Here is a 26,037-nt window from a genome sequence, read left to right as displayed (position 1 = left end):
TAGGGTCATAGTGCTCAGACTCAACAATGGGCAGATATGCCGCAAACATTTGGGCCAAGTAAAGAAAAGATTCAGCATAGACACTGCGGAACCTGAGGAAGAACATGAGATGTCACCCACAGCACTGCCAGTGGACGAGCAACAAGGACATTCACCAGCATGCACAGTCCCTGCGGCCAGCCCGGACAGGCCGGAATCACCTCACAGAGACGCATGCCAAGGCTCAGCCACCAGAGCCTCAACTGCGGCGCTCCACGAGAGAGCGTCGACCACATGAAAGACTTGACCTTTGACACAAAAAGACGTGAGGGGGGGAGGTGATGTCATGTATGTAACCATCATACAACTGTAACCTTCATGTAACTGTAACCTTCATGTAACCACTGCACTCTGTACATATGTCCTAGAAATGCACACCTTGACCACAGGGGGTGAACTTGTGGGAGACACTCCTCACCTGGGCATTCAGATATTTAAAGGGAGGTCCCAGGCAGAGTCATCACTTCTTGGTCCTGGGAATAAAGGTTAAGGTCACGTAGTGACTGTGTCTGCAGTACATGCCTAGTGTGATTTTGTAGCAAGGTGCAGGGACACCACAAAACCCACTTCACCTCACTACCAGGGTCACTGGTCGATCAGTCAATCTTTTCTCATCCCTCGACCCTAATAGCATTACACTTAAAACAGAAAACCACGCCACGCTTTAACATGGGATGGTTCTGATGTTTGCTGACAGAAACATTTCTGTGCTGCTCTTAGGTACGAGACACCTTACCCGACCGGCCGGTCTGCATGTTGTAGGACATCCGTCTGTCTGATGTATCATTTGGGAGCTCAGGAGAAGGTGCTGGAACTTCAGTGAAACACGATTGCTTCTCAGGTAACTGGAGCACTGGGACAAAAACCCCGTGAAAATATCACTGCAAATCAGCTGGTCTCGGTGTGCATTAGTTTCCACAGACAAGGTTCCTCATCAAATTTATACTGCATTCTGCTACCTTCCTCAAAGAGACATAACCGGGAATAATCGGACAGGATGGGGAAGGCTCATATTTTTGGCCGTGGATAGGGAGGGAGGAGGCATGTGGCACATCAAGATAACAATATTATCCAATATACACTCGATGCAGTGTTAGATGAGTGACATTTAATCCTTCTGAGGCGTCCGTGCCCACTATGTGACCTGGGCTGGTTAAACATTTAACTAGACAGTGAAAGAAAGGTGTTTGTATTTGACACTGAGTACACACAAGCCTCTTCTCAATAAAACCTTTTGATGTGGTTGGCAATCTCGTTTATTGTACTATTTCCAAAAATCTTTTCTATATGCGATAAAGGGTGGCTCCCTTCTCTCACTATCTTCTCTATCTCTTCTTTCTTTTGCTTCTCTCTCTCAACCTTCTCTCTCTCTCTCTTCCTTCTCTCTCCCTGCTCTGCCTTCCTTCTCTGTCCCGCTCCCTTTTCTGCCTTTCTTTACTGTCTCTCTCTCTTTTCCCTTTCTCTCTCTCTCTCTCTCTATATATATAGGTTGAGCGTCGAAATTCCGGAGTTCCGGAATCCGTACTGTTCCGGAATCCGGACACCGGGATGATCCGTGGGGGGAGGAGGGTCGTCCCGAATCCGTAAAAGTTTCCGGAATCCGGACACCCTGCCAAACCGCTTACCGCCACCAGCCGGGCCCAGGGGAAATCCAAAAATTGAACTCACAGAACACTCACAGAAATGAAAAAGCAAAAACTCCAACCCTACCTCTTCTTCCAGGGCTTCACAGGCACTGCTGCCCCTGGGTCCGCACGCAGGTCCCCTTCCCTCAACCAGTACACGGGCACGCCTAAAATGCAGACCGCAGCACACCCAGCCTTGCACGCCGGCAGTCCACCTAAAACCGCCGGCACAAGACCCCGGCGAAACTCTGCAGACGGCAGTTCCGAAACGGGCTGACTGAAAACCGGACACACACACACTGCAGCTCCCCAAACCAGCCGGTCCCTGCCTGCCCCCAAATGAAACCGCGCAAATCGGGAGCTGCGAGCGGATCGCAATGCCCCATGACCCCGACGGAGCCGAACCGACCCGATTGCGATTTTAACTTTTCGTGACTTACAGCAAGGCATTCCAAAGGACGACAGAAAGGCATTGCGAAGAACGACAAAATGACATCCCAAAACCCGGAAATATCGGAACCTGGGCCCCGGCATTTCCAGACTCGGGGCATCGGAACGACATTCCGAAGTCCAGAAATGCTTGAACCAGGGCTCAGGCGTTTCTGGATTCGGGACGTCAGAAAGACATTCCGAAGTCTGGAAATATCCGGAACGGCCTCGGTCCCGAGGCTTCCGGATTTTTGACACTCAACCTGCGGTATAATTTTTGCTTTGACACAGACAGTGTGTCTTTGGCAACAGCCATGATGAGCATGATTTTTCATGTTTAATTACTGCCTCTTTTAGGATGATAGGATAAAAAGTTGGCAGCAATATAACCATTTGTTTTTATGAAAGACCGAGCTCAGAGTTTACAATGTAAACAGTATTCACAAAGTGTGGGGTGCGATTGGAGACTGCTTGAAGCCGATCAACGACAAATGAATAGCAGCTTCAGAGTTCTAAAGTGATCTTTATTTGGTCCCGCTGCGTTATTCTATTTTTCAGTACAATTTAGAGAGTTCTCCTTCGGTATTGTCAGGTACATTGCCCACTTGCAAAGTGTCATGTTTGTAACTATAATGTAACACCACTGTATTGCTGTGTACATTCAACTTAGATGCACACCTTGACCACAGGGGGGGTGAACTTGTGGGAGACACTCCTTACCTGATCACACAGGGAGGTCCCACGCAGGGTCATCACTTCTGGAGTCCTGTAACAAAGAGTTAAGGTCACAGAGTGGCCTTGTCCCTGGAACGTGCCTCGTGTGGTTTCATGCTGTAGAGTAAGGAATTTACATTGGCGACGAGAAACGGAAATTCACGAGAATGGCCACCGGTAGCACAAAGGAACGGTACTGTGTTGGGGAAGACTGGGATGATTTTGTCGAGAGGCTTCAGCAAAGCTTTGTTACTAAAGACTGGCTGGGGGATGCAGCGGCCGACAAGCGACGGGCTCATCTCCTGACCAGCTGCGGGCCAAAGACCTATGCGCTCATGAAGGACTTACTGGCACCCGAAAAGCCTTCGGACAAAACCTTTGAAGAGCTTAGCACACTGATCGGGGAGCACCTCAAACCGGCGAGCAGCATACACATGGCTCGACACAGATTCTACACCCACCGTCGCCATGAAGGACAGAGCATACCGGACTTTGTAGCGGACCTCCGGCGTTTGGCCAGCCTCTGTAAGTTCACAGATGCCTGCAGGGGAGAGATGCTAAGGGACTTCTTTATCGAGGGTATCGGTCATGTGGGAATTTTTCGCAGTTAATTGAGACCAAGGACTTGACCTTGGAAGCGGCGGCGTTGTTAGCTCAAACTTTCATGGCGGGAGAGGAAGAGACGAAAATAATATATACGTGCAATTCTGCCTCTAACGCGGCGATGGATCAGGGAGTCAACATCATCAATGCTACTCAGAGCCCCGCGGGCAGGCAGGGGCAGTCCGACATTTATCAGGCAGCAATAGACCCCAGAGCAGGACCTCAACAGAGACAACGGCAGGCTGAACGGCCATTCACGCCATCACAGTGGACAATGCGGCCCGGGATGGGGCCATTGACACCCACTAATAGGGTACTTAAGAGCAGTCACAGGGACAGTCAGCGCGGAATTCCTGGCCACAGGCCCTTTGTCACCAAAAATGGAAACTTTAACTCATGCTGGAGGTGTGGGGGAAAACACTCAGCCAGATCTTGCAGATTCCAACAGTTTGTCTGCAGGAACTGCAATCTCAGTGGCCATTTAGCTCGCAAGTGCAGAAAGCCTGCAAGCAGACTAATATATGAGGCAGATGGACCAGAAGAGGGTTCTGTGAGACAGGATGACTTTTGGGGCAAATTGATGGACGCAGAGGTTCAGCAGGTTCATGTGGCGAATGTTCACAGTTCATACACCAAAACGCCACTAATGATGATGAGGGTTTTATTGAACGGTATCCCAGTACGCATAGAGCTGGACACTGGGGCCAGCCAGTCACTCATGGGCGTTCAGCAATTTGAGAGGTTATGGCCACTCAAAGCCAGCAGATCCAATCTAGCACGCATCGAGACACAATTACGGACTTACACCAAAGAAATCATTCCGGTGCTAGGCAGTGCAATGTTGGCTGTCACACACAATGGGTCAGTGAACCGGCTGCCGCTCTGGATTGTCCCGGGCAATGGTCCCGCACTGTTGGGGAGGAGTTGGTTAGCCGAGATGAACTAGAAATGGGGGGGTGATGTTCACGCAGTGTCCTCGGTGGAGCGCAGTTCGTGCTCACAAGTACTACAACAATTCGAGTCACTTTTCCAACCGGGCATCGGGACTTTCAAAGGCACTAAAGTAGTGATACACATCACCCCGGACGCCAGACCAGTGCACCAAAAAGCCAGAGCGGTGCCGTATGTGATGCGGGAAAAAATCGTGAGCGAATTGGACCGGCTGTTGAGAGAGGGCATCATCTCGCCTGTTGAATTCAGCGACTGGGCGAGCCCCATCGTTCCCGTTCTAAAAGCAGAAGGCTCTGGCAGGATCTGTGGCGACTACAAGGCCACAATCAATCGAGTGTCCCTACAAGACCAATACCCGCTCCCAAAAGCAGAGGATCTCTTCACCACGCTGGCAGGCGGCAAGCTGTTCACCAAGTTGGACCTCACTTCAGCCTACATGACCCAGGAACTGGCCGACGAATCTAAACTGCTGACCACCATCACCACGCACAAGGGACTGTTTGCGTACAACAGGTGCCCGTTTGGCATTCGATCAGCGGCCGCGATTTTTCAACGCAACATGGAAAGCCTGCTTATATCCATTCCTGGAACAATCGTATTCCAGGACGACATCCTCATCACGGGTCGAGACACCGAGGAACACCTCCACAACCTGGAGGGGGTGCTACGCCAACTGGACCGGGTAGGCCTGCGACTCAAGAAGTCTAAATGCATGTTTTTAGCTCCTGAGGTTGAATTTCTGGGCAGGGGGGTTGCTGCAGATGGGATTCGGCCCACCGAATCCAAAACAGAGGCGATTCGACGAGCACCCAGGCCCTACAACACATCGGAGCTGTGTTCATTCCTGGGACTGTTGAACTATTTCGGGAACTTTCTGCCGAACTTGAGCACGTTGTTGGAGCTGCTACACGTGCTCCTGCGTAAGGGTTGCGATTGGTTTTGGGGGGACTGTCAGGAACGGGCTTTTGATCGGACGCGAAACCTACTTTGTTCAAACAAGTTGTTGACCCTGTACGACCCCTGTAAATGTTTATTTCTGACATGTGATGCATCGTCCTATGGGGTTGGGTGCATGTTGCAGCAGGGTAATGCTGAGGGTCAGCTACAACCTGTGGCTTATGCCTCCAGGTCGCTCTCTCAAGCAGAACGGGGCTATGGGATGATCGAGAAGGAAGCGCTTGCATATGTCTATGGTGTAAAAAAAATGCATCAGTACCTTTTTGGTAGGAAGTTTGAATTAGAGACGGACCACAAGCCACTCACATCCCTGTTGTCCGACAGCAAGGCTGTCAATGCCAACGCATCAGCTCGCATACAGCGGTGGGCCCTCATGCTAGCTGCTTATGACTACTCCATCCGGCACCGGCCCGGCACTGAAAACTGCGCTGACGGGCTCAGCAGGCTCCCACTGGCCACCACCGAAGGGGCAGCTGAGCAAAGCGCTGAGATGGTCATGGCTGTTGATGCCTTTGACAGTGCAGGCTCCCCCATCACAGCCCGCCAGATCAAAATCTGGACAAACAGAGATCCCCTCCTATCCCTGATTAAGAAATGTGTCCTGACTGGGGATTGGGCGCCCGCACACGGAGCATGCCCTAAGAAGGTCAGACCGTTCCACAGGCGGATGGATGAGCTCTCCATCCAAGCCGACTGCCTACTATGGGGCAGCCGGGTAGTCATGCCCCAGAAGGGCAGGGAGGCATTCATCAGGGAACTCCACAGCGAGTACCCAGGCATCGTGCTTATGAAGGCCATTGCCCGATCACATGTTTGGTGGCCCGGAATTGATTCAGACCTGGAACACTGTGTTCGCAGGTGCACGACATGTGCCCAGCTGGGCAATGCCCCCAGGGAGGCCCCGCTCAGCCCGTGGCCCCGGCCCACCAAGCCATGGTCACGCATTCACGTTGACTATGCGGGCCCGTTCATGGGGACGATGTTCCTTATTGTAGTAGATGCGTACTCGAAATGGATCGAGTGCATCATCCTGAATTCATGCACGTCATCCACCACCGTGGAAAGCTTACGTGCGATCTTTGCAACCCATGGCTTGCCGGACATCCTGGTCAGTGACAATGGCCCGTGCTTCACGAGCTATGAATTCCGTGAGTTTATGTCGGGCAATGGCATCAACCACGTCAGGACTGCGCCGTTCAAGCCGGCCTCCAATGGCCAGGCGGAACGTGCAGCCCAAATCATTAAGCAAGGGATGCTCAGGATTCAAAGACCCTCCCTACAACACCGCCTATCGTGCCTCCTGTTGGTCTGTAGGTCCCGCCCACACTCGCTCACGGGGGTCCCGCCCGCAGAGCTACTAATGAAACAGACACTCAAAACTCGGTTGTCCCTCATCCACTCAGTCCTGACCGACATAGTCGAGGGCAAGCGCAAGTCACAAAACGAGTACCATGACCGCAATTAGAGGGGGAGATGTATAGAAATAAATGATCCGGTATTCGTATTCAATCACGCCATGGGGCCCAAATAGCTTGAGGGCACTGTAATTGACAAAAAGGGGAATAGGGTCATCGTGGTAAAACTCAACAATGGTCAGATATGCCGTAAGCATCTGGACCAAGTAAAAAAAGGTTCAGCATGGACACGGAGGAACCTGAAGTAGACCATGAGATGGAGCTCACACTACCATCAGCGAACGTGCAACAAGAGCAATCAGAAGAATGCACAGTCCCTGCGGTCAGCCCGGACAGGCCAGAATCACCACAGGTGACAGACACTCACATCAGCGTCCAACAACCAGAGCCCCAACTGCGGCGCTCCATGAGGGAGCGTAGACCACCTGAAAGACTAAACCTATGATCCCAATAAGACTTTGGGGGAGGAAGGTGATGTCATGTTTGTATCTACAATGTAACACCACTGTATTACTGTATACACTCAACACAGATGCACACCTTGACCACAGGGGGTGAACTTGTGGGAGACACTCCTTATCTGATCACTCAGGTATATAAAGGGAGGTCCCACGCAGGGTCACCACTTCTGGAGTCCTGTAATAAAGAGTTAAGGTCACAGAGTGGCCTTGTCCCTGGAATGTGCCTCGTGTGGTTTCATGCTGTAGAGTAAGGACTTTACACAAAAGTGGCTGAATTTCCAGAATTGTCGCACTTTCTCAAATTGATGGCCCCTGAATTGAAACTGAAAGTGATACAAAATCTAGCAGAATGACCTCACTGGAAAATGCTTAACGCAAATGAAAAAATAAAGCTATATCAATCAATATAGGTACAGCTTTATTTTTTCTTATGCATTAAGCATTTTCCAATGCAGTCAGTCTGAGTGTCAGCTGTGGCTCAGAAGGTTGTGGGTTTAAGTCCCACTCCAGTGACTTGAACACAAAAATCTAGGCGGACACTCCAATGCAGTACTGCACTGTCGGAGGTGCTGTCTTTCAGATGAGATGTTAAACCAAGGCCCCGTCTGCTCTCTCAGGTGGATGTAAAAGATTCCTTGGCACTATTGCGAAGAAGGACGGAGAATTCTCCCTGGTGTCCTGGACAATATTTATCCTTCAACCAACATCATTAAAACTGATTATCTGATCATTATCACTTTGCTGTTTGTGGGAGCTTGCTGTGTGCAAATTGGCTGCCGCATTTCCTACATTACAACAATGACTACACTCCAAAAGTACTTCATTGGCTGTAAAGCGCTTTGAGACATCTGGTGTTTGTGAAAGATGCTATATAAATCCAAATCTTTTAAAGAGGAATCTCCCGCTATTTGTAGTCTCCCTTGATCATGTATCAGCTGCAGCAAGGGTGGTTGGGGGAATCTGCTTCCAAGCCTTTGATAGCGCTACTCTACATTGGCCGCTAAAAACCACGCAAGCTCGGGCTCAGGACGAATGTCCTTCAATAAAAGTGAAATGCTGCAACAACACACCATCCAGGACAAAGCAGTCTGCTAGATCGGCAGCTCATCCACCACCTTAAACATCCACACCTTCCACCACTGGCGCACTGTGGCTGCAGCATGTACTATCCGCAGCACTGCAGCAACTCGCCAAGGCTTCTTCAGGAGCACCTCCCAAAGCCGCGACCTCTACCAGCTAGAAGAACAAGGGCAGCAGGCACATGGGAACACCATTACCTCCAAGTTACACACCATCCTGACTTGGAAATATATCTGTTGTTCCTCCATCGTCACTGGGTCAAAATCCTGGAACTCCCTCCCTAACAGCACTGCGGGAGTACCTTCACCACACGGACTGCAGCGGTTCAAGAAGTCAGCTCACCACCACCTTCTCAAGGACAACTAGGGATGGGCAATAAATGCTGGCCTTGCCAGCGATGTCCACATCATGCGAATGAATTAAAAAAGAGTTCCGTCACCTCTTGTGGGGAGAGACTTAGCCTGCACCTCCGAACTTTGATGCATTTGAGGTGGGGCATGAGGGGCTGTGCTCCTAAACACTATCTCCCTCTCTCCTCCATTTAGTTGTGTATATTGAAGGTTTTTGCACTCTAGGGGAACCAAGGCACATCCACTATATGCCCTAGTTACCTGGACTACATTTCCTCCCACACTGCTTCCTATAAGGACTCTATTCCATTCTCCTTATTTCTCCACCTCCGTTGCATCCCGTCTTACGACGCCACCTTCGACACTAGTGCTTCCGATATGTCTTTTTTTCTCAACCGAGGATTTCCCTTAAAAGCCGTGGTTGAAATGGCCCTCGACCGTGTCCGTTCCATTTCCCGCTCTCACCCCTTCCCCTCCCTCGCAGAACCACGATAGGGTTCCCCTTGTCCTCACCTTTCACCCCACCAGCCTGCACATTCAATGGATCATCCTCCGCCATTTCCGCCACACCCAGCGTGATCCCACCACCAATCACATCTTCCTCTCCCCTCCCCTTTCTGAAGGGACCGCTCCCTCTGCGACACCCTGGTCCAGATGTAACAGATTTTAAGCAAGTGCATCTTTAACTTTTTCCAGTTCTGATGAAAATTCATCAACCTGAAACGCTAACTCTGTTTCTCTCTCCACAGAAGCTGCCTGGCCCGCTGGGTGTTTGCAACATTTGCTGTTTTTACTACAAAGGATATGGGGATTGGGCAGGAAAGTGGAGTTGAGGTCAAAGATCAGCTATGATCTTTTTGAACGGCGAAGCAGGCTCGAGGGGCCGTATGGCCGACTCCAGCTCCTAATTCTTATGCTTTTAACACTTTGAAATATATCAGAAGACACCATACTGCCCTTTTCATGTGGGCGTGGGGGTTGGGTTGGTGTTGTAGCATCTGAAAGTCAGACTGAAGCTACAGGCTGGGGTAGTATTCCACTGGTAAATGGGCAAAGCAAATATATGGGCTGGATGAAAGGATTAAACTTCAAAGATGATGTTATCACCGTCTGGGATAATTCTGTGTCTGAACTTTCACAAACCTTTACAAATATCGCTGAGCTTATCTGTGTGACTGGGAGCTTCAAGCAAATGTTCCTTAACCAAACACTTAGCGCATACCCCACAAAGTCTTTGAAGTTAAAAAGCCATCAGAGCTGCTGAAAAGGCAGATTTTTTCCCTGTTGTTCTACTAATATCCAAACATAATGATATCATTCACGCTGAGAAGCTTCTTTGCATTAATGTGCTCTAATTTTAAATCGAACTGATGTGAGGGTAAATTAATCTTGCTTTCCCATTTGAGAGCTGCATTTGAAGGGAAAAAGACTTCTATTTATACAACACTTTTCACAACCTCAGAATGTCCTAAAGTGCTTTTCAGCCAATGAAGTACTTGTGTAGGAAACACGGCATCCAGCAGGATCCCACAATGTGATAATGCCCAGATAATCTGTTTTAGTGATGTTGGGTGAGGTATAAATATTGGCCAGTTCACCGGGGAGAACTCCCCTGTGCTTCTTCAAAATAGTGCCATCAAAACAATGTTTTACATCCACCTGAGAGAGCAGACAGGGGCCTCAGTTTAACATCTCATCCCAAAGACAGCATCTCCAACAGTGCAGCACTCCCTCAGCACTGCACTAGATTGTCAGCCTAGACTTTATGCACGTGCTTCTGGAGTGAGACATGAACCCACAACATTCTGACTACACACTGAACCACAGACGAGGCTTGGGAGCCCAGGTTGAAGATAGGCCTATAACACTGTATCACCGATTCTCCGACTCACTCTCCCTTTGAGTATGGGTGTGTGGAATTGACTCCTTTATCCACTGATATTACCACAGCCTTTACCTGACGGTGGATAGAGAGTGGACTTGGCTGGTTGAGTGGTGAATAGTTTTCTTTTTATTTATCTTTATTCTTGTTCTTAGCAATAAGAAACCTTGTCATTGTTGCCAAATTAAGTCATCTAAGGGCTAAGTCATGGCAGGAGAGCCCAGACCCGTGTCATGCTCCTCCTGTGCTATGTGGGAAGTCAGGGACGCATCCAGTGTCCCTGACGACTACATGTGCAGGAAGTGTATCCAGTTGCAGCTCCTGACAGACTGCATTATGGCACTGGAGCTCCGCATGGATTCACTCTGGAGCATCCGCGATGCTGAGGATGTTGTGAATGGCACGTTTAATGAGTTGGTCACACCGCAGGTAGATGTTACACAGGCAGATAGGGAATGGGTGACCATCAGGAAGAGCAGTGGAAGGAAGGTAGTGCAGGGATCCTCTGCTGGCATCTCCCTCCAAAACAGGTACACCTCCTTGGGTATTGTTGGGGAGATGACTCATCAGGGAAAGGCAGCAACAGCCAAGTCCATGACACCAGTGGTGGTTCTGCTGCACAGGAGGGCAGGAAAAAGAGTGGGAGAGCTATAGTGATAGGGGATTCTACTGTAAGGGGAATAAATAGGCGTTTCTGCGGCCACAAGCTGTCGTGGTACATATAGATACCAATGATATGGGTAACAAAAATGGATGACGTTCTGCAAGCTGAGTTTAGGGAGCTAGGAGTTAAATTAAAAAGTAGGACTTCAAAGGTAGTAATCTCAGGATTGCTACCAGTGCCACATGCTAGTCAGAATAGGAATGACAGGCTAGTTAAGATGAATACGTGGCTTGAGGAGTGGTGCAGGAGGGAGGGATTCAAATTCCTGGGACATTGGAACTGGTTCTGGGGGTGTTGGTACCAGTATAAACCGGACGGTCTGCACCTGGGAGGGAACGGAAACAATGTCCGAGGGGGAGTGTTTGCTAGTGCTGTTGGGGAGTGGTTAAACTAATATGGCAGGGGGATGGGAACCTATCCTTTGCTTCTGCCCCCATTTTACTTCCCTCTGTCTCCCTGCATAGGTTCTCACCCTCCTGCCATATTAGTGGTTAAATTAATATGGCAGGGGGATGGGAACCTATGCAGGGAGACAGAGGGAAGTAAAATGGGGGCAGAAGCAAAAGATAGAAAGAAGAAAAGTAAAAGTGGAGGGCAGAGAAATCCAAGGCAAAAATCAAAAAGGGCCACATTCTAAAGGGACAAAGTGTGTTAAAAAGACAAGCCTGAAGGCTCTGTGCATCAATGCAAGGAGTATTCGTAATAAGGTGGACGAATTAACTGCGTAGGCAGCTATTAACGAATATGATATAATTGGGATTCCGCAGACATGGCTCCAGGGTGACCAAGGCTGGGAACTCAACATCCAGGTGAATTCAACATTCAGGAAGGATAGACAGAAAGGAAAAGGAGGTGGAGTAGCATTGCTGGTTAAAGAGGAAATTTAATGCAATACTAAGGAAGGACATTAGCTTGGATGATGTGGAATCTGTATGCGGAATACCAAAGGGCAGAAAACGCTAATGGGAGTTGTGTTCAGACCACCAAACAGTAGTAGTGAGGTTGGGAACAGCATCAAACAAGAAATTAAGGATGGTGCAATAAAGGTACAGCAGTTATCATGGGCGAATTCAATCTACATATAGATTAGGCTAACCAAACTGGTAGCAATATGGTGGAGGAGGAGTTCCTGGAGTGTATTAGGGATGGTTTTCTAGACCAATATGTCGAGGAACCAACTAGAGGGCTGGCCATCCGAGACTGGGTGATGTGTAACGAGAAAGGACTAATTAGCAATCTTGTTGTGCGAGGCCCCTTGGGGAAGAGTGACCATAATATGGTAGAATTCTTTATTCAGATGGAGAGTAACACAGTTAATTCAGAGATTAGGTCCTGAACTTAAGGAAAGGTAACTTCGATGGTATGAGACGTAAATTGGCTAGAATAGACTGGTGAATGATACTTAAAGGGTTGACGGTGGATAGGCAATGGCAAACATTTAAAGATCACATGGATGAACTTCAACAATTGTACATCCCTGTCTGGAGTAAAAAATAAAACAGGGAAGGAGGCTCAACTGTGGCTAACAAGGGACATTAGCATAGTGTTAAATCCAAGGAAGAGGCATATAAATTGGCCAGATAAAGCAGCAAGCTGAGGACTAGGAGAAATTTAGAATTCAGCAGAGGAGGACAAAAGGTTTAATTAGGAGGGGGAAAATGCAGGAGAGGAATCTTGCCAGGAACATAAAAACTGACTGCAAAAGATTCCATAGATATGTGAAGAGAAAAAGATTAGTGAAGACAAACGTAGGTCCCTTGCAGTCAGAATCAGGTGAATTTATTATGGGGAACAAAGAAATGGCAGACCAATTGAAGAAATACTTTGGTTCTGTCTTCACGAAGGAAGACACAAATAACCTTCCGGAAATACGAGGGGGGCGAGGGTCTAGCGAGAAAGAGGAACTGAAGGAAATCCTTATTAGTCAGGAAATTGTGTTAGGGAAAAATGATGGGATTGAAACCGATAAATCCCCAGGGCCTGATAGTCTGCACCCCAGTGTACTTAAGGAAGTAGCCCTAGAAATAGTGGATGCATTGGTGATCATTTTCCAACAGTCTATCGACTCTGGATCAGTTCCTATGGACTGGACGATAGTTAATGTAACGGCACTTTTTAAAAAAGGAGGGAGAGAGAAAACGGGGAATTATAGATCGGTTAGCCTGACATCAGTAGTGGGGAAAATGTTGGAATCAATTATTAAAGATGAAATTGCAGCGCATTTGGAAAGCAGTGACAGGATCGGTCCAAGTCAACATGGATTTATGAAAGGGAAATCATACTTGACAAATCTTCTGGAATTTTTTGTGGATGTAACTTGTAGAGTGGACAAGGCAGAACCTGTGGATGTGGTGTATTTGGACTTTCAAAAGGCTTTTGACAAGGTCCCACACAAGAGATTAGTGTGCAGAATTAAAGCACATGGTATTGGGGATAATGTATTGACATGGATAGAGAACTGGTTGGCAGACAGGAAGCAGAGAGTCGGGATAAATGGGTCCTTTTCAGAATGGCAGGGAGTGACTAGTGGGGTGCCACAGGGTTCAGTGCTTGGACCCCAGCTGTTTATAATATACATCAATGATTTAGATGAAGGAATTGAGAGTAATATCTCCAAGTTTGCAGATGACACTAAGCTGGGTGGCGGTGTGAGCTGTGAGGAGGATACTAAGAGGCTGCAGGGTGACTTGAACAGGTTAGGTGAGTGGGCAAATGCATGGCAGATGCAGTATAATGTGGATAAATGTGAGGTTATCCACTTTGGTGGCAAAAACATGAAGGCAGAATATTATCTGAATTGCGGCAGATTAGGAAAAGGGGAGGTGCAACGAGAGCTGGGTGTCATGGTTCATCAGTCATTGAAAGTTGCCATGCAGGTGCAGCAGGTGGTGAAGAAAGCAAATGGCATGTTGGCCTTCATAGCTAGAGGATTTGAGTATAGGAGCAGGGAGCTCTTACTGCAGTTGGACAGGGCCTTGGTGAGGCCTCATCTGGAATATTGTTTTCAATTTTGGTCTCCTAATCTCAGGAAGGACGTTCTTGCTATTGAGGGAGTGCAGCGAAGGTTCACCAGACTTGTCATGTGTGTAACCAGCATACTACTGTAACCCTTATACAATTGCAACCCTCATATAACCACCACATACTGTACATAGTTACTAGAAATGCACACTTTGACCACGGGAGGTGTACTTGTGGGAGACACTCCTTACCTGGAGATTCAGGTATATAAGGGGAGGTCCCTCGCAGGGCCAGACTCCTTGGTCCAGGGAATAAAGATGAAAGTCACAGAGTGACTGTGTCTGCAGTACATGCCTCGTGTGATTATGTTTAAGAGTTAAGGACTCAACACCTGGCGACGGGAAACGGGAATCACTGAACCCAGAGGATGACCACCGGCAGCTCAGAGGAACATGTGTTGGTGAAGACTGGGATGATTTTGTGGAGAGACTCCAGTGGACCTTTGTCACGAAGGACTGGCTGGGAGAGGATGTGGCTGACAAGCAGAGGGCGCATCTACTAACAAGCTGCGGAACAACAACGTATGCGCTGATGAAGGACCTGCTCGCACCCCACAAACCGGCCGACAAGTCTTTTGAAGAGCTCAGCCAGCTGATCAGCGAACAATTAAAACCGGCGAGCAGCATACACATGGCCCGGCACCGGTTCTACAAACACCGACGTCGGGAAGGGCAAAACATCTCGGACTTCGTGGCAGACTTGCGGCGCTTGGCCAGCCTCTGTAAGTTCTCAGACGCCTGCAGGGGGGAGATGTTAAGGGATTTTTTTCATTGAGGGCATTAGCCATGGCGGGATCTTCAGGAAGCTCATAGAGACCAAGGACTTAACTCTAGAAGGGGCAGCATTGATAGCTCAAACTTCCATAGCAGAGGAAGAAGAGACCAAGCTAATTTATGCGAGTATTCCTGGGTCCACCGTGGCAACGGACCAAGGAATTAACGTGATAAATGCGGCTCAAGATCTCGCAGTCAGGCAAAGGCATTTTGAAACTGCAGCAGTCAGACAAAGGCATTTTGAAACTGCCCAAGCTGAAACCGACTCTAAGGTGGGTCCCCGACAGGAACAATGGAGAGGGGAGCGGCAATTCACGCCATCAAGGGGACCATTAACACCCACCATCAGAGTGTTTAGAAACAACCAAGGGAACAATCAGAGAGGAATGCCTGCTAACAGTCCTTTTGTGAACAACGATCTCAGCCAATGCTGGAGATGCGGGGGCAGACATTATGCGAAAAGCTGCAAATTTCAGCAGTTCATCTGTAGGAATTGTAATGCCAGAGGAAATTTGGCTAGGGTTTGCAAACAGCCAGTAGCCAGGCTAATCTATGAAACAGAGGAATCAGGCTCTATGGTCTCTATGAGCTTCCTGAAGATCCCGGCATGGCTAATGCCCTCAAGGAAAAAATCCCTTAACATCTCCCCCCTGCAGGTGTATGAGAACTTACAGAGGCTTGCAGTACATGGCAATGCCTGGGGTAAAGCCATGGATGCTGAAGTTCAGCGGGTTCATGTGGCTGATGTCCACAGCTCATACACCAAAACGCCACCCATGATGATGAAAGTTTTATTGAATGGCATCCATGGAGCTGGACAAGGGAGCTAACCAGTTCCTCATGAGTGCACAACAATTTGAGAAACTATGGCCACACAGAGCTAGCAGGCCCAAACTGGAACGAATTAATACGCAGCTACGGACGTACACCCAAGAGATCATTCCAGTGCTAGGCAGTGCAAGCATGGTGGTAACACACAATGGGTCACAGGACCGGCTGCCACTCTGGATTGTTCCGGGAAATGGTCCCACGCTTTTGGGAAGGAGCTGGCTAGCTGAGATGAACTGGAAATGGGGGGATGTGCACAGGTCCTACAAAAATTCAGGTCACTGTTTCAGCCAGGTGTCGGAACGTTCAAGGGCACAAAAGTAATTATATGCATCACTCCGGACGCCAGACCGGTGCACCCCAAAGCCAGAGCGGTGCCGTACATGATGCGTGAGAAAATTGAAAGTGAACTGGACAGGCTGCTCAGAGAGGGCATAATTTCGCCCGTTGAATTCAGTGACTGGGCAAGTCCCATTGTTCCTGTCCTTAAAGCGGACGGCTCGGTTAGGATCTGCGGTGACTACAAAGCCACCATCAACCGGGTGTCCCTGCAGGACCAATACCCGTTCCCGAGGGCGGAAGACCTTTTTGCCACGTTGGCAGGTGGAAAGCTGTTCACTAAATTGGACCTCACTTCGGCCTACATGACTCAGGAACTGGCTGAAGAATCCAAGCTTCTGACCACCATCACGGCGCACAAGAGATTATTTATCTACAACAGGTGTCCTTTTGGCACCTGTTCAGCGGCCACCATCTTTCAGAGAAACATGGAAAGCTTGCTCAAATCCATTCCCGGCACAATCGTATTCCAGGACGACATCCTAATAACGGGTCGAGACACCGAGGAACACCTCCACAACCTGGAGGAGGTGCTACGCCGACTGGACCGGGTGGGCCTGCGGCTGAAGAAGGCCAAGTGTGTGTTTTTGGCCCCAGAGGTCGGGTTTTTGGGCAGGAGTGTTGCCGCAGACGGGGTCCGGCCTACCGAATCCAAAACGGAGGCGATCCGTCGTGCACCCCGGCCCGGCAACACATCGGAGTTGCGATCATTCCTGGGACTTTTGAACTATTTTGGGAACTTCCTGCTGAACTTAAGCACATTGTTGGAGCCGCTAAAAATCATGGTTTAAAAACTAGTATTAAAACACTCTACCTAAACGCACGCAGCATTCAAAATAAAGTAAATGAGTTGACGGCACAAATCATTACAAATGGGTATGATTTGGTGGCCATTACAGAAACGTGGTTGCAGGGTGGCCAAGACTGGGAATTAAACATACAGGGGTATCTGACAATTCGGAAGGATAGACAAGAAGGGAAAGGAGGTGGGGTAGCTCTGTTAATAAAGAATGATATCAGGGCAGTTGTGAGAGATGATATTGGCTCTAATGAACAAAATGTTGAATCATTGTGGGTGGAGATTAGAGATAGTAAGGGGAAAAAGTCACTGGTGGGCTTAGTTTATAGACCCCCAAATAATAACTTCACGGTGGGGCGGACAATAATCAAGGGAATAATAGAGGCATGTGAAAAAGGAACGGCAGTAATCATGGGGATTTTGACCTACATATCGATTGGTCAAATCAAATCGCACAGGGTAGCCTGGAGGAGGAATTCATAGAATGTATACGGCATTGTTTCTTAGAACAGTATGTTACAGAACCTACAAGGGAGCAAGCTATCTTAGATTTGGTCCTGTGTAATGAGACAGGAATAATAAACGATCTCCTAGTAAAAGATCCTCTCGGAATGAGTGATCACAGTATGGTTGAATTTGTAATACAGATTGAGGGTGAGGAAGTAGTGTCTCAAACGAGCGTACTATGCTTAAACAAAGGAGACTACAGTAGGATGAGGGCAGAGTTAGCTAAAGTAGACTGGGAACACAGACTAAACGGTGGCACAATTGAGGAACAGTGGAGGACTTTTAAGGAGCTCTTTCATAGTGCTCAACTAAAATATATTACAGTGAAAAAGAAGGGCAGTAAGAGAAGGGATAACCAGCCGTGAATAACCAAGGAAATAAAGGAGAGTATCAAATTAAAAACCAATGCATATAAGGTAGTCAAGGTTAGTGGGAAACTAGAAGATTGGGAAAATTTTAAACGACAGCAAAGAATGACCAAGAAAGCAATAAAGAAAGGAAAGATAGATTACGAAAGTAAACTTGCGCAAAACATAAAAACAGATAGTAAAAGCTTTTACAGATATATAAAATGGAAGAGAGTGACTAAAGTAAATGTTGGTCCCTTAGAAGATGAGAAGGGGGATTTAATAATGGGAAATGTGGAAATGGCTGAGACCTTAAACAATTATTTTGCTTCGGTCTTCACAGTGGAAGACACAAAAACCATGCCAAAAATTGCTGGTCACGGGAATGTGGGAAGGGAGGACCTTGAGACAATCACTATCACTAGGGAGGTAGTGCGGACAGGCTAATGGGACTCAAGGTAGACAAGTCCCCTGGTCCGGATAAAATGCATCCCAGGGTATTAAAAGAGATGGCGGAAGTTATAGCAGATGCATTCGTTATAATCTACCAAAATTCTCTGGACTCTGGGGAGGTACCAGCGGATTGGAAAGCAGCTAATGTAACTCCTCTGTTTAAAAAAGGGGGCAGACAAAAGGCAGGTAACTATAGGCCGGTTAGTTTAACATCTGTAGTGGGGAAAATGCTTGAAGCTATCATCAAGGAAGAAATAGCGGGACATCTAGATGGGAATAGTGCAATCAAGCAGACACAACATGGATTCATGAAGGGGAAATCCTGTTTAACTAATTTACTGGAATTCTTTGAGGATATAACGAGCATGGTGGATAGAGGTGTGCTGATTGATGTGGTGTAATTTGGATTTTCAAAAGGCATTCGATAAGGTGCCACACAAAAGGTTACTGCAGAAGATAATGGTATGCGGAGTCAGAGGAAATGTATTAGCATGGATCGAGAATTGGCTGGTTAACAGAAAGCAGAGAGTCAGGATAAATGGGTCCTTTTCGGGTTATCTAAGGTGATTAAGCTAGTATGTGATGCCTTTCCGTATGTAATTGGAGCAGTGATCTCTCATGTACTACATAGTGGGGAGGAGAGACCAATTGCTTTTGTTTCACGTACTCTCAGTGCCAGTGAATGTAATTATGTGCAAATCGAAAAGGAAGCTTTGGCATTAATTTTTGGGGTCAAGAAGTTCCACAAATACTTGTATTATCGTAAGTTTACCATCGTTACGGACCATAAGTTACTGACAGCAATCCTCCATCCAGAGTCCCAGTTCCAACCTTAGCTGCAGCCCGAATGCAGAGATGGGCTTTGATTTTGTCAGCATATACATATGATATTGAGTACAGATGATCAGCTGATCACAATAATGCTGATGCTATGTCCAGGTTGCCATCCCCATCATAAGTTACACCCGATAGGGAAGAAGTGTTCTATTTTTCATGCATTGATGAACTGCCAGTCTCAGCTGAAGAGATTGGTATAACGACCAAACGTGACCCAGTTATGTCAAAGGTCTATGATTACATAGCAAATGGCTGGCCAAACCAGGTAACAGAGAAAGATATTCATCCATACTTTGTTCGTAGGAATGAATTATCAGTGGATAAAGATAGCATCATGTGGAGATCTTCATGACCAGCACCTGGGAATGTGCTTGACCAAGAGTTTTGCACACAGTTACTTTTCGTGGCCAGGTCTAGATAAAGATATAAAGTACATCATTAGTCAGTGTACGACATGTCAATTGGTAAGCAAGAAATCACCATCAGTACCACTACAGCCATGGAAATGGCCTCCCAGGGTGTGGCAAAGGTTACATGTAGATTTTGCTGAGCTAGAAGGACAGCAATTGTTCATTGTGATTACTAGCCATTCGAAATGGATAGAGGTGTTTCCAATGCAGAAAATAACAACAAGTAAAATACTAGACAATTTGTGAAAATTGTTATCTTCATATGGTCTCCCAAAAGAAATTGTGTATGATAATAGGCAACAATTTTGTTCAGAAGAATTTTCACAGTTCATGAGCAGAAATGGTGTGAAACATACCAAGGTTCCACCATACCACCCTGCTTCAAATGGTGCAGCTGAGTGCACAGTATAAATTATAAAACATGCTCTCATCAAGCAAATGTTGGATCCAAATCCAAAGAAAAGGCAGTTGTCATTGGACTACAAATTGACAAACTTTCTAATTACTTATTATAATACTCCTCATACAACGACTGGTAGAACACAAGCAGTTGTTTCTTAAATGACAGCCACGAACCACGTTCTTGTTGTTAAAGCCAAACTTGACACAGTCAGTAGAAGAGAAACAATTAAGACAGAAAGAGAATCATGATAGAGGTAGGGTAAGAGAGAGAAGTGTGAAATTGAATCAGAAGGTTAGAGTGAAGAACCATCACCATAAATGGTTAAAGTGGTTACCAGGAATAGTGAAGACATGTGGTCCTCGCACAAATTTGGTCAAGATGTTTGATCATGAAACGGTTAGGTTTGTTCACATTGATCATATTTTACCGACAGATGTGGAAGGAGTTGAACGTTGGAATGATTCGATTATTTCTGACTCATCAGATAGTTTTGTTACAAGAAGAGTACCAGTAGCCAATCCTACATCAGATGGACTGGAAACAAGTCCAAGAGAAAGTCAGAATTTAAGTCTGAGTCCGAGTCAGGCAGACAAACAGTCTGAAGTTGGAGAGAATCCAAATGTAAATCAAGGGTTACCCTTAGAGGAAAATTCTCCTCAGGCTGAGCCTAGAATGAGTCTAAGTTCAATACCAAGTTTGGGAAGTTCTGTTCAAGAGCGAAGGTATTCTCTTCGAAGCAGAAAACCAGTGGTTAAGTTTGATTTGTAAAAAAAAATAAGTCCATGGGCTAGATTTTCCATTATTTTTGCATGCATACCGCCCACTTAACGTCCATTTTAACGCTGAAATGACATGTAACGCCCATTTATTGCCCATTTAGCCACAAAATGGAAAGTAACGCCCATTTCTCGGTCATTTATCGCCGAGAGTTACTTTCGGCATGTATGTAACACCGATAAAAAATAATACCGCCCGCCCACTTTTTTGGGCGGAAAGATCAGAATGGGTGAAACCAACGCCCATAATATCACCCAGCATTACTTTCGGCACACAATTAATGCCGATATTTAATAATACCACCCGGCCACTGTTTTTTTGTCGTAAAGGTCACATTTGCCAAAACTAACGCCCATTAAATCGTCCAGCGTTACTTTCGGCACCTCGCACACATTTCGTCGACAATATCGTTCGCCGAAAAAAACGCTGTGAAAAAGTTGCTCTGACCTGAATTAATCACAGCGGTATGGACGCCATTTTCTAAATCGCAGGTCGGTTCACTTAAAAGGCTGCTCTGCTTCAACTTCGGGGGAGTTTGGATGTACGCTAGGTCTTTTAAGGTGATGTGAACATCTGAACAAACAAACGATTGGAATTTACTTTAGGTGTCTTAGTGGGGACATTTATTGTTTATGAACAATCAGTGTAATACTGATAGTTATTGGAATGGGGTCTGTCATTTCACAGCTTGTCTTGATGAGTACGCAGATGCTGCAGACTACAGATAGCAGAAGATATATTCGACAGCCCAATCTAAGACATGCCAGACTGATGAGGAGGACTAGACCTTACACCTCCCGCACTTACAGGGAGAAGCGGTCTTACTGCAAGTTGTCTGATAACACCTGCATTAGGAGACTGCGCTTCCACAAAGAGGTTATCAGTGAGATATGCCAGCTCATCAGGGGAGATCTGCAGCCTGCCAGCACCATCAGGACCGCATTTTCCATCGAGGTCAAGGTTACCGTAGCACTTTTGTTCTATGTGTCGGGTTCCTTTCAGGTCTCAGCTGGCGACATTTGCGCTATATCTCAGCATGACACACATTGCTGCATTAGTCAGGTCACTGAAGCCGTTTACGCATGCATAAAGTACTTTATCAGCTTCCCCATGACCAGGGAGGCTCAGACTGAGAGGGCTTTAGGATTCTACCGAATTGCTAACTTCCCCAAGGTGCAGGGAGCAATAGACTGTACGCACATCGTGATGCGGGCATCTTTTCAGGACGCAGAGGTTTTTAGGAATCGCAAGGGATACCACTCCCTGAATATACAACTCGTCGACCATCAGCAATGAATGCAAAATTTCCGGGCAACATCCATGATGCTCACATCCTGCGTGAGAGCACTGTATCTGTTTACCAGTCAGACACAAGGTCAATGCTGGATATTTGGTGATAAAGGGTATGGCCTCGCCACCTGGCTGATGACCCCCCTGCGTGACACCCACACCGAAGCCGAGAAGCGATACAACCAGAGCCACAAAGCCACTCGCAATATCATCGAGAAAACCATTGGAGTGATTAAGCAGCGTTTTAGATGACTGGACCACTCAGGAGAAGAGATCCAATACCACCCTGAGCAGGTAGCTCAATTCGTGGTGGTGTGCTCAATGCTGCACAACTTGGCTATCAGGAGGGGACAAGAATTGCCAGAAAGGCACTGACGGTCCACCTCAGGAGAGAGAGGAAGAGGAGGATGAGAAAGTGGACGCTGACCTCAGGCCAGACAATCAGGCTGACGATGAAACCATGCCCCCGCCCCCCTCTAGACCACAGGAAAGGGCCCGTGGTAGCTACATAGCTGCAAGACTCTTACGTCAGCAGCTCATAAATGAGTGCTTTGCTTGAAAGAACATTATTGTTAATTACAAAGCTGCAACACTGCTGGGTGTGCAGGTCATACACCAATGGTATTTATCACCTTGGTGACAGTTAAAGTTTAAGTTGATTCAAGTCAAGTGTAATTATACCCTTTCATGTTAAGGAATCACCAGTGTGTAATGATGCAGCTATCTGAGACAATGCGCAACAAGGTTATGTTCAATAAAAAACATTTAATCCGACCTTTTGTGTGAAATCATAATTATAACTGTCAAAAACACCCCACCCCACCCCTGCCCCACCCCACAACAAATTTATCACATTTACATCATTCAGTTGGTCACCATTGCCAGCAACACAGAACACAAATGCAAACCTCGCCCCTTCACCGTACCTCCCACCAAAATAGCACCAATAAGATAAAAATATGCCCAAGACAACACCTGCAGCCATGCACCTCACTTTCCTTCCCCCCCCCCCCCCGCTTCTCCTTTCCACCTCTACCCCTTCCCCTTCCCCGCCTGATTCCCGCCGGGCCGAGGAGCTCCTCAGGTGCTGCTTCATTGGGGGGAGATGACGGCAGAACTGCTGCTTGGATGGATACGGGAGAGGACAGTCCCGAGTTGGGAACGTCCTTCGGGCCAAAAGCAAGATCTTCCTCCTGGCTCTCATGTGTCGTTGGCAATGGGGGTGCGGCACCTTGGGGTGCAGTGCCACGCTCCGGGACCACTGGGAGGTCTCTGCCACCAGTGTTCCTGGCTATCAGCTTCAGGGCCTCCACCATCCGCGGCACGTATTCCGTCATGGTGGCGGACATGCTGGCCAGCTGGAGGGATATGCCCCCAATTGTTTGTTGGATCTGCTGACCTATGTCAACACTGCTCCTGGACAAGTGTATCATGTTCCCCTCTCAGATCTGCTGCTCGTGGAGCAGACCTGCCGCGTCGAACCAATCTCCGCTTGGTCGGCACCGTCCTGGAGACACCTGGGGTGCCCTGCGGCAAGGTGCTTGGGCCCGGTACCTCCACGGTGGATGTGGGAAATGGCCTCAGGAGCACTAGATGTGATCAGTGTCGAATGGATTATGGAGGTTGGGAATGCAGGCTCCTCGAAGTCGGCACTGTCATCCGTGGAGAAGGGACCCAGCAGATGTACAGGCGAGAATCGTTGCTCCTCATCACCAGATGGAGGAGAGTCCAGCGAGTCCATCCCCGCGTCCCCAACTGCTAGGCTCGGTGTTCTTGCATGGGACCGCGCTGCTGGCTGAGCTGCAAAACATAAATGAGGTTATTAGAGAAAAAGGGGGTGCTAGGGTGACAAGGTGATTCCAACACTACACACAGCATATGCACGACAAAAGCACCACCGCTCTCAAGATCATTACAGACAAACATTTCATGACCATCGCCAAATTCTGCATTGCAATGAGTCTCATGAGGACATCATTATTTAGAGAAGAATTTTATGATTCACCTATCATATAATAATGGTCAGATATGAGTGGGTGTGGCATCTATTGACTTTACATCACGCACTAGTGTATACTTTATTCACATGGCATCACATCAGGCTCTTCTGCTGCTTGCGTGGCCGAGCGGAGGTGGGTCCCCACTAGTGCCAGCACCCGCTCTTCGATGTCGGTGAGGCCGATGATGACTGGTGGCCCCCCCCCACCCATTCGCCTCTGCTCGGCCCTATTCCTCGAAAGCTTCTTCTGTAAAAGATAACAACAGCACGACATGGCATGAGATCATTGCGTGATATCATTGTCACAGAGACTGATACAACACATAAGCGTCAGATGTGATCATGATTATAATGAAAATTATCATTCTTTACCTAAACACGTACACTGTGACTGCAGACTTTGAGTACAACCTTCCCGGTATAAGTGCAAGACATCACATCTGATTTTAATCACTCATTACACTTACAATTCCAATTATATAAATATATAAGTACATGTAAATAATTGTTATACTTACTCTGGCAGATCCGACAAGGTCGTTCCATCGCTTGCGGCATTGGTTGCCCTCATGCACCTCATTGGTCGCCGACGAGACCACCTCGGCTATCTCAGCCCATATCTTCTGCTAGGCCTTTGGGGTGGGCTTCTCACGCCCTACCTGAGTCAATTGACCCCAGTGTGACTCGACCTCCTGCATTTGCCTCGTCCGAGAATCTCCTTGCCCGTTTGTGTCCCCCAATTGTTCCTCTCCCGGCTCACTGCTTTCACCAGCGTCAGTCTCCACAGCATGCTGGTCGCCTCCTCCATCCCTTCCATGTTAAATATTATTTTTTCCACAAAAACACGGTGCCACCTACCTTCTTTGTGCTTAGTAGGCTTTTTTGCTGCTGGTGAATCTCCCTCCTGTCTCCCACAACAGCCAAAGAAGCACACATCACACCCACACACGCATTCAGTCCCTCTCTGTTCCCTCTCTCTCTGTCTCTTATGCGCATGTAATGATGACCCCCTGACCTCCTGAAATGCGGGAAATGAGGGTTGCCATGCCGTTGCTATGGTCGGCGACACTTTACGGCAGAAGGTCAGAAACATTTAACGCTAACGCCCATTTCAGATCGCTCGCGGTAATGTCCATTTTCCAAAATGGAAAGTTAGGGTTTTGAAAATGAGCGATACTCTGGCGATCTCAAAACCCATTTTTACTGCCCACATTGGAAATAATGCTCATTTTTGGCCAATCTGCACAAAAATGGAAAGTCTAGCCCCATAACTTTTGTTATGTGTATAACCATGCAAGTTATGTATGATGATTTTTTTGTTATGATTACTTCTTCATTAAGGAGGGAGAAGTGTAATATAGAGCTCCACCTAGTGGACTACTGCTCCACTTAGTGGACTACTTTGGTAATGCAACCACTGCTGTTTATACAATAAAAGGAAGTTCCAGAATGAAGCCATCTTGAGTGTGTGCGTTAATGATGTCGTAATATATCACAGATGCCATGCAATGTCTTAGTGCTGTCATGCAGTCAATGGTTGGTGGCATTGAGTCTCAGACTGCTGCCATGCAGTCTCAGCTGGATGCCATGTGAGCTCTGACTGCTGCTATCACTGCTGGGTCCACCACAGTAGACTGGGGATCTCACGGTGTGACAGCAGGCCACCAATCTGTGCTGCAGCAAATCGATGGGAATGCTAAGGTGCTGCCCCAAGGGAGTGGTAGTAAGTCAGCGGAGCAGGAACCTGCTGTGTTCTCTAAGGATAGCAGCATTCCAGAGCCCACCACTGCCTCTCTGCTATTACACTTGTTGCTGTCCGTTATCCAATCAGCCCAGACTGCTGCCGCCTAGCCTGAGGTGGTGCCGTCTACAGCCGGGCTTGGTCGAGGGCATCCTGCAAGGCCATCTGTAGACTCTGGCCCTGGCTGGCCTTCCAGCAACTGGGAACACACTGCGAAGGAGCCCTAGAATAGGTACAGCCAGTGTTATGAGGGGAAATAGGTATTGGACCAGGGTGATTCTTACATTTAATTGTTGTGGTGAATGTTATGATATATATTTTAATTGGAATGTTGCATATTCGG

The sequence above is a fragment of the Pristiophorus japonicus genome, chromosome 9 (genome assembly GCF_044704955.1).
Source record: "Pristiophorus japonicus isolate sPriJap1 chromosome 9, sPriJap1.hap1, whole genome shotgun sequence".
Taxonomy (NCBI): Eukaryota; Metazoa; Chordata; class Chondrichthyes; family Pristiophoridae; genus Pristiophorus; species Pristiophorus japonicus.
This window is presented reverse-complemented; position numbering follows the sequence as displayed.